We start from the raw sequence: 9748 nt of genomic DNA on the forward strand, positions 1-9748 counted from the left end.
CAGATGGATAGATAACATACATGGATAGATACATACATACATAGATGGGTGGATACGTATATGCTTACATAGATAGATACATACATAGATGGATGGATAGATAACATAATAAAAGGAAGAGTGTGTGTGAGTATAGTGTATGTGTGTGGTAATGCACACAAGTGTATGTCCAAGTGCATGTGCATGTGTGCATGTGTGCAAGTGTACAGACGCTTGCAGGAGGACATCCGTGCTTACTCTAGCACCTCATTCCTTTGAGACACTGTCTCTCACTGAACCTGAAGCAAGCCTGAAGGCCACCAAGCCCTAGCGATCCTCCTGTCTTCATCCCCAACACAAACAGGGCAGAGGTTACAACCTGGCTTTTTACGTAGGTGTGGGATCCAAACTCAGTTCTCATGTTTCCACAGCAAGCAAGAACTCTTACCCACTCAGCCATTCCCCTGGTCCTAAGAATATTCGATGGGAAATAACACATTTTTTTGATCTTTCACTACTATTCCCAGAAGGACAATATTCCCAGAAATATCTGGCTGTCTTCTAGATACACAAAGTAGGTTAGGTGGACATACTCATCACTTAGTATGTTCTTACTTTCTACCACCCACTCCCTCCTTACATAGATAGATACATACATAGATGGATGGATAGATACATACATATATACTTAAGTACATAGAGCGATAGAAGATAGGTAGATGGATGGCAGATAGATACATAGATGATAGATACATACATACATATATCGATAGATAAATGGTAAATAGATACATAGATGACAGTTGCATACATACATAGATGATAGATTATTGATAGATATAAACATAGATGATAGTTACATGGATACATACATAGATGATAGATAATACATATGTACATAGATGACAGATAATACGTACGTACATACATGATAGATAATACGTACATACATGCATGATAGATAATACGTACGTACATACATGATAGATAATACGTATGTACGTAGATGATACATAGATGACAAAACACCATCAAATCAGATGCTCAAAACATCCAGCAAAAGCCAACTGAGGAATCCCTACTGAGGCAGAGATGGAGTCCCCAGTAGAGAGTCCTGGGCAGAGCAGGGTGTCCCCTCGGGTGAGGCTTCCAAGTAGCAGCAGGTAGATGACCTCATCAAACTGGGGACTCACAACATCCAGCAGAAACTGACTGGGGCAGCTGAGGCAGGCAGCCGGAGCTCCTGGTCGAGCTCTCTGTCCATGGCTGAGCTTCTGGCCTCTTTCCCATTCTCGGTGCTTTTATATCACGGGACAAACAACGGTCACCTCTGGTGGAAACGGTTTACTTCCAGGCAGGCAGCCGGAGCTCCTGGTCGAGCTCTCTGTCCATGGCTGAGCTTCTGGCCTCTTTCCCATTCTCGGTGCTTTTATATCACGGGACAAACAACGGTCACCTCTGGTGGAAACGGTTTACTTCCAGCTGTTCTCAAGGACAGTGCTTTTACTCTTCTTGGGCTGTTTGGTTAGTTTCTCCTCCCTGTCACTGAGTTCAGGGCCAGCCGGCCCATCCCTGGACAGGAGGTCTTGGAGAGCACTTGACACAAACCTACCTGGGTCTGCCAAGAGAGCGGGGGAGGCAACCTCACTTCCAGAATCAGCACCTCAGTGAACTCACAGAGCAGGTGACAAGTCTCCAATATAATGTTCATTACACCAGCTTACCAGTCTTGTGTGTGAAGCCCTAGGGACATTCTGAGTGGCACTTCCTCTCCTGCCTGTGGATGTGACAGGGGACACAGTGGCTGTACAGACAGTACAGAGTCAGTCTGTGGGCTGGCTGCCAAGGGGTCTGTCCCTGCCCTGCATCTGTTTTCCTGCAAAGAGAATTCTTCCAGTCCTGAGGGAGGACCCCACTGCATGGATTTCTGCCTGGGCTGGGGCCAAGGCTAATCAGCACATAGGACACCAGTTAAACTTGAACTTTAGTAGTTCTATTCCTTACACCTGCCCAAGAGAAACAAAATCAAACCACTGGTCCACATAGACACCCCTGGGTGTGTTCACAGCAACAGGATTCCTAAGTACCAAAGGGAGCAATCTCCCAGAGGCCCATGCAAGTGACACTTGTTAAAACAGCAAGACGTGTGTGTGTGTGTGTGTGTGTGTGTGTGTGTGTGTGTGTGTTGCAAGTGACACTTGTTAAAACAGCAAGACTGTGTGTGTGTGTGTGTGTGTGTGTGTGTGTGTGTGTGTGTATGGTTAAGTGGGTGCATGCATGTGCAGGTAGGTGCAAAGGTCAGAGGATGACCTCAGTGTCATCCCGTGTTTGATTCAGGGTCTCTCATTGGCTGGAACCTCTCCAAGGAGGCTAGGCTTGCCTACAAGCCTTCAAGGATCTGCCTGTCTCCACCTCCCAGGTCACTGTCACTGAGTTTGCAACCATGAGATATGAGATACTACACCTGGCTTCTTATGTGGCATCTGGGAATTGAACTCAGGTCCTCATGCTTGTAAGACAAGAGCTTTACAGACTGGGCTATCTCCCCAGACCAGCAAGACAGATTTTCTGGAACTCTTGTGGGGAGATGGGAGACTAGCATAGAGCTAAGTTCAACCTGAATATAGCCAAGACAGCTTAGGGTTCATCAACTGAACAGTGAGGGGCTCGTGGTGGGGCGGTTTGAATGTGGTCAGAGGTCCAGGATAGGGGGATTCCTGCCAAGGGCTAGCCAAACACATAGGTCTCCACGGCGAGGGGCAAGTAATAACTTCTGCATAGATCAGGTCGGCAGGATTTTTGTCTTGGCAGTCAAGGGCAGAGCAACAGGCCAAGGTCAAGGCACAGTGGAGAAGGGGGATCAGAGGATTCTGGATAGAATTTAGTCAAGGAGGGAGTTTTTGAGCCAAGCATGGTGGTCCATACTTGCAGTCCCAGCACTGGAGAGGATGAGACAGGAGGATCTTAAGATCAAGACCAGCCCTGGGCAACACAGTCAGATCCTTCTTTAAATAAACAGATGACAGATGGATGCATGGATGGATGCTTGGCTGGATGCATGGATGGACAGATGGATGCATGGATGGATGCATGGATGGACAGATGGATGTGTGCATGAGTGGATGAATGGATGGATGCATGGATGGATGGATGCATGGATGGATGGATGGATGGATAGATGGATACATGCATGGATGGATGCATGGATATGTGGATGCATGAATGCATGGATGCATGGATGGATGGATGGATAGATGGATACATGCATGGATGGATGCATGGATGGATGCATGGATGGATGCATGGGTGTGTGCATGCATGGATGGATGCATGGATGCATGGATGCATGCCTGGATGAATGGATGGATGGATAGATGATAGATAGATGAATAGATAGACATTCAGACAGACAGACAGTTCAGACAGACAGACAGACATTCAGACAGACAGACAGACAGACGGATGGAAGGAAGGAAGGAAGGAAGGAAGGACTGAGTGGCAGTTCAATTTGTAAAGTACTTGCTTTGAAAGCCTGAGGATCTGAGTTTCAGTCCAGAACCCATTCAAAAATCTAGGTATGGAGACATGCATTTGGAATCCCAGTGCTGGAGAGGTAAAGCCAGGTGGGTCCTCCAGCTCGTTGGCTGAGGAGCCTAGCCTACCCACCAAGAGCCAGGTTCAGGGTGAGGTGCTGTGTTGAAGGAGGTGGCCATCCTTCCTAAGGATGGCACCTGAGGTTGCCCTTCACCTTCACACACACAGGTACACACTCACAAAATTAAAAATAAACCAAGTTGAAGTAAGTGCTTGTCCCTGTGAATGGATAAACAGACAAACTTGGGGCTGTGTTGTTAAAATTCCTTCCCCCACCTGTGCTCACTTGTTCCCAACAACCCAAGGTGCAGTTCCACCAAAATGCACTCCAAGGAACCAAGGAATTTATCAGACTTACAGCACAATGGGTGAGGGTTTACTTACAGGAATGTGGGTGCTCCCTGCTAAGGCCGTACCAGAAAGTCTTCACCCAAGCATGGATGAGGGCTTCCCCATAGCTGCATAAATGAAGCCCTCTCCCTTAGTCTTCCCAACCTGTGTACCTTACCCTTCCCCAGGTCATCTGCTATTAGACCCTCTGCAGGTTGGGACATGTGGCTGGATACTCAGGTGAGGGTCCTGTGACTGTCCCTGCCTCTCCTACGTAGAGACCTCAACAGTCAACCAAACCAGCTGTGATGATCTTTGGGAAGTGGGCACAGCTGAGTACAGGAAGATGGTGCCTGTCTGACTCAGAGGACAGTCTTGTACAACAGGCAGACGCAGGGTAAGACATTATTCTGCTCTAAGAAGGAACGTGCTCACATCTGCCACCAGCAGACACAGAAGCCATGTATTGTAATTCCATCCGTGTCTACAATGGGAAGGTCTGTGGAGACGTCGAGCCTGAAGGGGCTGGCTGGGGGCTGTAGTGATGGGGATGGGTTGCCAGCGAGGTGATGGGGATGGTCTGAGACTGACGACAGCACTGCACTTATCCATTAATGCACTAAAAGCCACTGAAGTGCAGGATGTAATGGGCAATTGGATGACATGTGAATATATTTCAATAAATCTGGTTTTTTTTTTCAGTCTGGTAGAGGAGATACCACACGGCACATCCACCTGCATGTGCATACACGCAGAGACACTCAAACCATCAGTACCTCAAGATAAAAAGAGTGGAATTTCAGATCACAGCGTGTGTGTGTGTGTGTGTGTGTGTGTGTGTGTGTGTGTGTCTTACGTCTATCTCCCTATTTATCCTTATATGAGGGTGCTTCTGTGTAGAATTTCAGATCACAGTGTGTATGTGTGTGTGTGTGTGTGTGTGTGTCTGTGTGTCTGTGTGTCTGTGTGTTGTGTGTGCATGTAGCCTGTTGTGTACATGTAGGCTGGTATGTACATGAACCTGAGGAGTTCTGAGAGATCTCTACTCAGATAAAGCTGGGTTATTGACTGTACCCAAAAAAGGCTTTTCAGGGCAATTCAGTATGAAGCAATGTTGGAGCTTATTAAGAAAAGATTTTAACATAGATTTAAGCACGGGGGCTAATGGAGGCATTTAGAAAAAGGATGGTACGCATCTTCAAGTGTAGGCCTGGGCCTCTTGAAAGAGTGTCGCATTGAAGTGTTTAGCAGTCACCGTATGTACGAATCTGTCACTTCTGTGGTCCTTTGCTCAAAGAATTGCTAAGAAATGTTTTTCTCTTTTTTTTTTTTTCAGTAAATGACATCGTAAGGTTTTTTCTGGGGTGTCTTGGATAGGACTTCAAGGATAGGTAAGAATTGTGGGTTACAGGGGCTTAAGACACATCTTTTACTATAAACAAAGTTCACAGTCTCCCTTGTGAGATTCCCAGGTTTACATCTGGGAAGGGGGAAAGGTCACACTTGAAGGTCATGTACATTTGGGTCTGAAGTATAAGTTCTCTATTAAAATAGTATTTCCTTTACATAGGCAACCTTAACAGCAAACGTTAACGGTGCTGGAATTCTTGACTCTCTCAGCTGGCAAAGAACTTCAACCAGACTGGGTGGCAGTCTCCTTTCCCTCCTCACGTCCCCGGGATTTTCTCCATCTTTATAGCCTGTCTGTGGGGGAAGGCTTGACGACAGCACTTTAAAATGACCCTGTCCTCGGCTGTGTTTTCTGACCCTCAGCTGGGGCTCACTCACAGCCTCTAGTGGCACGGCCCCATCAGCCCTGACCTGTCAAAAGCCCATTAGCATCTCTTGCTTGCAGTACAGAAACAAAGATCACTTCTCTCCCTAAATAGACCAGGGAGCAGATACAGGAAGGTGGCCTGACTACCCACGAGTAGTTCATGTGGGGATCGGCATACCTGGACATCTGTGGCATTGGCCTGGCCCAAGTGCGTGGGGGCTGATTAAAAAGGCAGGTGAGGGAGGGTAGACTGGGGAAGGTGGGGTGGGGATGGTGGGTGAGGGGCAGGGGACTCAGCCACTCCAATAGCCTGAGCTTAGGATGATGGTTCCACTGGCCTCTGCCTCTGCTCCACCAAGGACATTGGAGAGATGTCCCCAGGAGAGTTGCTGTCCACATTCTAGGCCTCCGGGGTAGAGATGAAAGCTTTGTTAATTGGAGATCTGTCCACTCCCCACGCAGGTGGCTGTGGGTAAAGCATCAGTTGCTTCCTTTAAGCTATGGAGCTCAGTGTGAGCAGCCAGACAGGGAAGATTCCCACCTGCCAGGCAGGTTGCCAGGTGCCAGCAGAGCATCCTCACCCCATCCACGTGGCCACTCACACTTCAGGGTCTTCACCCAACACTGGGTCACTGGCTATCACAGTCCCCTTGTGCAGAACTTATAAGATAACAGATTCACACAGGCCCTGAAAACTGGAGAACTCCCAATCTGGGGAGGTATTATTAAATCCATTTATTACCTGGGATGTCCCTACCAAATCCACTTCAAATCAGTTAAGCAGAAAAATACTGCAGAGAACTGTGCGCTTGGCCCCGGTGACATTGCAGTTCTGAGCCTTCCCTGGTCTGTCATCACAGGGCCCCTGCAGCCTAGGGCTACTCACATGCCTGTGGTCAGTACAGTTATGACCTTAGATGCATAGGACCACCTGCCAGAAACTTCCAGCTTGATCTAGTCTGGGAGGAGGGTCTCAGCAGGTGTGCTTTTATTATTATTACTTAATATTTTATTATTTTTATTTTTATGTGTATGCATGTATTGCCTGCGTGTATATAAGAGCACCTGTGTCATTCAATACTGGAGGAGGTCAGAAGAGGGCATCAGATCCCCCCAAACTGGAGTTCTGGATGGTTGTTAGCCGCCATGCGGGTGCTGGGAATCAAACCCACGTCCTCTGCAAGAGCAATCGGTGCCCTTAACCACTGAGCCGTCTCCCCATCCCTAGCAGGTATGATTGTTGAAGTGAGGTCCACAGGATTATGGAGTTCAGCTGGGTCACTTGGGAAGACCCAACGTCATCACGGGAGACAGAGGAAGCCATGACACAAGGAGATGAGGAGACCATGTGACAATGGAGGCTGCAACCACAGTCACTGAGCTGGAAGACTTCAGTGGGTTTCCAGTGGACCACAGGAGCTGGGCAGGTGATTGCCAGTCTACTCCCGCATCCTTACTGCCCAGGGCCAGTCTGACTGGACTCACCCTTTCACCATGGGGACCACAGATGCTTCCCACATCCCTTAGAAGCTGGGGCAGATCAGTAATTGCCTATGAACATGGAAAGAGGGACAGACGGAGCTCCAGGACAGGAAGCCAGGCCCAGGCTTTCCGAATGAGAACTGTGGATAATGGAACAGTGTGGCAGCCACCTGATTCATGCATCATAGGCTCGTCACTCTTGGGTCCTTGGAGGGGGGGTGACTCCATGAACAGTCACCTTGGGCCAAAGGCATGTCTTATGGCTGCAGACGCCTTCTTGAGGGCCGCTGCCTGCTTCTCAGATATCACTTTGTGTGCTTCTGTGGCTGTACTGGGATCTACCCCGTGCCAGGCAGTGGGATTAGGCTGCACATACAGCCAGGAAAGCAGAGCCACAGCCTCCCCTCCATTGCCTGGTGCCCAGGAGTGACCCGGCTCAGTCACACAGCCTAACCAGGCCGCTGCCCCATCCCTGCAGCTGCCCACCCCCGACCCCTGCAATCTTACAGCTGCCTGTTGGGCCAGAACTTTCAGAACGCCTTTTCTCAGTCAGCTCCTGCAAGGTTATCTCTGAAGTCCTGGGTTTGGTGGAGGCAGAATGGGGTGCAGAAACGCAGATGACTCCCTCTGCTCCCTTTGAGGGAAGTCAGGCTTTATCCCAGTGCACTGGCACCACAGACAATGAAAACAGAATGCCTTAGGCCGTAAGCGTCTTTCCTCCTTATGTTCCAAAGCCTTTTTCTGCCAAGATAGAGGTTTCTTGGCGGGTTAGACCCTCCTGGCCGGCCGGCTGTCATTTTTGCACACTTAGAGTAACCATAATCATAGCAATGATAATATTAGCTTTTGTGTGGTGCTTTACAGCTCACAGTGGCCCTCTTGCATCCTTCATCTCATTTCATCCTGGACAGACAAGAGGCATTTGCAATGAAAACAGAATGCCTTAGGCCGTAAGCGTCTTTCCTCCTTACGTTCCAAAGCCTTTTTCTGCCGAGATAGAGGTTTCTTGGCGGGTTAGACCCTCCTGGCCGGCCGGCTGTCATTTTTGCACACTCAGAGTAACCATAATCACAGCAATGATAACATTAGCTTTTGTGTGGTGCTTTACAGCTCACAGCGGCCCTCTTGCATCCTTCATCTCATTTCATCCTGGACAGACAAGAGGCATTTGCTCTCCAACCACAAGGAAGATGTATACAAACCCAGAGGCACCCTATGGGTACATGTGTGTGTGCACGTGTGCGTGTGTGTGCATGTGTGTGCACATGGAAGCCAGAAGACAACCTCACATGTTATTCCTCAGATACTGTCCACCTCGATCTTTTTAAATTTATTGTTATTTATGTCTCATGGTATTAAGATCAGTAGTAAGAGAATGTGTTTGCCACCTTGTCTTTTGGGACAAAGCAAACATAACCCCGAGCACACCAATTAGGTGAGACTGGCTGACCAGCAAGCGCCAGGGATCCTGATGCCTGTGCCTCCCCAGAGGTGGGATTTCAAGGGAGGACCACCGGAGCCGCCTTTTGTGTAAGATTTATTTTCAATTATGTGTATTTGTGCGCACATACAGTGCAGGTGCCCACGGAAGTCAGAGGCATCAGATCAACCTGGACCCCAAGGGAACTGCGAGTCACCCAACGTGCATGCTGGGAATCGGGATCCTCTGCAACAGCACTATGAGCGCTCAGCTACTGAGCCGCTTCTCCAGTCCCCACACAGCTTTTCTATGTAGTTTCTTGGGCTCAAATGCACATACAGTGCAGGTGCCCACGGAAGTCAGAGGCATCAGATCAACCCGGACCCCAAGGTAACTGCGAGTCACCCAACGTGCATGCTGGGAATCGGGATCCTCTGCAGCAGCACTATGAGCGCTCAGCTACTGAACCGCTTCTCCAGTCCCCACACAGCTTTTCTATGTAGTTTCTTGGGCTCAAACTCGGGCCCTTATGCTTACAAGGCAAGTACTTTACCAGCTAAGCCATTTCTCCCTGACCCTGCCCAAGGGCTCTGGGATCCTAGAGGGTGTGTAGCTGGAGAGTAGGATGAGAGGCGTCAAGACTAAAGACATCAATGACAGAGAAAAAGACTGCAAACCACCCTCCCCACGAGTCCCTCCATCTGCCCTGCACGGGCAACACCAGGCTTCTGACCCTCTTTCCTACCTCTCCAGCCTATGTCCTTGCTCAGAACTTCTCTGTTAATAAACTGTTTCAACCTCTATATACGTGTCCCTGGTCCAATTCCGTGTTCTGACACAGAAACTGGAAATCCCAGTAGCCGTCCTTAGACTCGAATCTATGCCTAATGGTGGGGGAGAGTGGGGCTGGCTGGACTCATCTCCTGGGTTCCAGTGGCCACAGAAGGGGACTTTGGGTCAGTGGTCAGTGAAGTCGAGCCCTTGTGGCCCCATGGTGAACCAGTATGCTCTGTCTCTCTAAGGGGACCTGGCAAGCTCCAGCATGACCTTCTCCTGGGGTCTCTTGAGTGCACACAGACCAGAAAGCTGGGCAGGAGAGTAGAGTTAGCTCCTTCCGCTGCAGCAGGCTCTACTGGTCCTGCCTAGTCCCTACCGTCCCTGATGTC

At 49.1% G+C, this 9748-nt stretch overlaps 1 long non-coding RNA gene across 1 annotated transcript in view; it reads left to right on the forward strand.

Annotated features, from left to right (window-relative positions):
- LOC103742825 overlaps positions 1-7209 on the forward strand; it is a 17187-nt gene extending 9978 nt beyond the window's left edge. The window contains exons 4-5 of the long non-coding RNA XR_607638.2: positions 5240-5294; positions 6912-7209. This is a non-coding gene — a long non-coding RNA (uncharacterized LOC103742825). The remainder of the gene's footprint in view (positions 1-5239; positions 5295-6911) is intronic.
- Positions 7210-9748: the final 2539 nt, after the last annotated feature.

This window comes from Nannospalax galili, unplaced genomic scaffold, assembly GCF_000622305.1.
Source record: "Nannospalax galili isolate Female #2095 unplaced genomic scaffold, S.galili_v1.0 scaffold300, whole genome shotgun sequence".
Taxonomy (NCBI): domain Eukaryota; kingdom Metazoa; phylum Chordata; class Mammalia; order Rodentia; family Spalacidae; genus Nannospalax; species Nannospalax galili.